Source organism: Silene latifolia, unplaced genomic scaffold (assembly GCF_048544455.1).
Source record: "Silene latifolia isolate original U9 population unplaced genomic scaffold, ASM4854445v1 chrun_scaffold_16, whole genome shotgun sequence".
Lineage (NCBI taxonomy): Eukaryota > Viridiplantae > Streptophyta > Magnoliopsida > Caryophyllales > Caryophyllaceae > Silene > Silene latifolia.
Window position 1 is genome coordinate 1,276,718 of NW_027413123.1, and position 3,103 is coordinate 1,279,820.

General features: G+C 41.1%; 1 non-coding gene across 1 annotated transcript; it reads left to right on the forward strand.

Moving 5' to 3' along the window:
• Positions 1-2,401: 2,401 nt before the first annotated feature.
• LOC141637353 (small nucleolar RNA R71) lies at positions 2,402-2,508 on the forward strand. The gene has a single exon (XR_012541737.1). It is a non-coding gene; the product is annotated as a small nucleolar RNA R71 (small nucleolar RNA).
• Positions 2,509-3,103: the final 595 nt, after the last annotated feature.

Here is a 3,103-nt window from a genome sequence, read left to right on the forward strand (position 1 = left end):
TTCTTCATTTCTTTTGTTCTTCATTGTGGGGGCACTACTAAGGCATGAATAGCCTAGGCAATTGCCATCCCCACACTAAGGTAAAGTACTACACACCAATTGAAATCGTTAGTCCCTCCCTTACTTCTCTCTTACATGACAATTATTTTGATCAAAGTAAATAAAAATCCAAAAAAATGACAAAAATGCAATACAAGAATTGAAATGTAAGTTAGGGAGTTAGAAATATTTACAAGTGGTGGTTTAGGGAGGACTCCACCAAACTCTCATTCTTGATGAGATGTCAAGGGGGCATGTTCAAGGTGTTGTTGATGTTGCTCAACACCTTGAAAAGGTAATCAAAGCTTGTTCATTGTTATGGTAGAGGTCCTCAATAGACCGTGGCCCTTGTTGTTGATCATGATCGATGGCATGCCCAATGTAGGGATTAAAGATCCCTTCAAATTCGTCGTCCCAAAGACCACAAACTTCATTGAGTTGATCATTGAAAATCTCTTGCTTAGATGGAGACAACTCTCCCAATTTCTTCTCTTGGCCAATGAGGCCATCCTCTTCTTCCTTGGTTGATTTTGATGAGCTTTGCAAGCTCTCCTTGTCACAATTCACTTGCTCTTTGAATGGAGCATCTTCAATTTTCTTCCTCCATTGGAGTTCCGATTTCTTCCTTTCATCTTTCCGGCTATAATGATCAATCATGAAACATGGCTCATGCAAACGAGGAGCTCTCATGGTCTTGTCAAGATTAAAAGTTATGCTTTCATCTCCCACTTCGAGAGTGAGCTCTCCATGTTTCACATCAATCACCGCACCCGCGGTGTGTAGGAAAGGTCTTCCTAAGATGATTGGAATGTTGGAATCTTCCTCCATATCAACAATGACAAAGTCTACCGGGATGAAAAACATCCCAATTCGCACGGGGACATCTTCCCATATCCCTAATGGTATCTTCGTCGATCTATCGGCCATTTGAAGTGTGATATTGGTGCATTTAAGCTCTCCCATTCCCAACCTTTTACTCACCGAGTATGGCATGACACTCACACTAGCCCCTAGATCACATAAGGCTTTGTTGATCGTCGTGTCGCCAATGGTACACGGTATTGAGAAGCTTCCCGGATCCTTTAACTTTGGAGGTGAACTCCCTTGAAGTATTTCACTACTCACCTTAGTGAAGGCGATAGTCTCAAGTTTCCGGATCGACTTCTTCTTTGTGAGGATATCTTTCATGTACTTCGCATAGGCCGGTACGTGATTGATTAATTCCGTGAAAGGAATTGAGACTTCTAAATTCTTCACAATTTCCATGAACTTTCCAAGTTGATCATCAAATTTGGGCTTGGCTTGACGACTTGGAAAAGGAAGTCTAATCACAATGGGCTCCTTCTCTTTGGCCTTGTCTTCATTTTTCTTTGAACTTTCTTCTTTTGATGATTCCCCTTCTTTGGGGCTTTGCACAATTTCTTCCTTTTCACTAGCTTTCACAACTTCATTCTCAACTTGCTCCTTCGGTGCCTCATATCTTGTACCACTTCTCAAGTGAATGGCACTAACCGTTTCATGTCTAGGGGGATTACTTTGAGGTGGTAATTGCCCCTTTTGTCTTTGTGAGCTTGAAGATGCTAGTTGAGTCAATTTTGTTTCCAACATCTTGGTGTGAGCTAGAATGTTGTTGATGGTGGTGTCTTTTGCTTGGCTATCTTTTTGCATTTGGGTGAAAAATTCTTGTTGATTCTTTTGCATTTGGAGGACCGCTTTTTGGACATCAAAACCTTGGTCATTTTGGTGATTGTATGGATTTTGATTTTGGTAACCTTGGTTTTGATTGTAAAAGGGTCTTTGATTTTGATTTCTCATGGGTGGTGGAGTGTATGTTGTTTGAGAGTTTTGAACATTTTGGCTTTTGTATGAGAGATTTGGGTGGAACTTGGTGTTTTCATTATAAAAATTTGAGTAAGGGGTGCCACTTTTGTAAGCTTGGAAAGCATTAACTTGTTCGGTTGTTCCCCTACACTCACTTGAGTCATGACCCAAAGTTCCACAATTCTCACATATCCCACTTGGGATTGATGAGGATGCCGTCATGGCATTGACATGATGCTTTGATGTTTTTGAGTTTTCCTCAAGTCTAGCCATAGCTTGTTCAAACTTCAAGTTGATTGTGTCAATGTGAGCACTAAGTTGAGCACCCAATTGAGTAAAGGAGTCCACTTCATACTTTCCTCCTCTTGTATCCTTGCGAGGCCTACTATATTGTGAATTATGGACCGCCATTTCCTCAATCTTGTTCTATGTTTGATTGTCATCAACTTCGGTGAACATTCCATTTGATCCCATATTGAGAATGTTCCTTGAATCTTCATATAAACCATTCCAAAATTGTTGCACTAAAAACCATTCGCTAAGTCCATGGTGAGGACATGAGCGACAAATACCTTTGAACCGCTCCCACGCTTCATACAAAGATTCTTCATCCCTTTGCTTAAAACCCGTAATTTGAGCTCTTAGCATGTTAGTCTTTTCCGGTGGGTAGAATTTTTTGTAGAAAGCTAGAGCTAGCTTCTTCCAAGAATCTATTCCAAGGGTGGCCTTATCAAGGCCCTTCAACCATTGCTTTGCGGTGCCGATTAACGAAAAAGGAAATAAGACCCATCTTATTTGGTCTTGAGTCACGCCCGTTTGAGAGATAGCTTCACAATAATCACAAAAGGTTTCCATATGAGAATGAGGGTCCTCACTAGGCATTCCCCCGAATTGGCTCCTCTCAACTAGTTGGATGAAGGCGGACTTGGCAATAAAATTACCGGTGAGATGTTGCGGTGTAGGAGTACCATTTGGTAGATCCTCCTCGGTGGGTATAGAGTGTGACGAGAATTTAGGCATTGTAGGTGGATTTTGTGTGGTATTGTTTAATGGGTTTTCTTCTCCTTCTATTGCGAAAGGATTGACAAACTCACTAGTGGGTTGAACAACTTCACCAACACCTCCCAAATTCCTCCTAACAAGTCTCCTATTATTCGTCAAGGTTCTTTCGATTTCACGGTCAAAAGGTAACAAATCTCTTTGTAACCTTCTAGACATGCAAAATATCAAACAACTCGAAAAC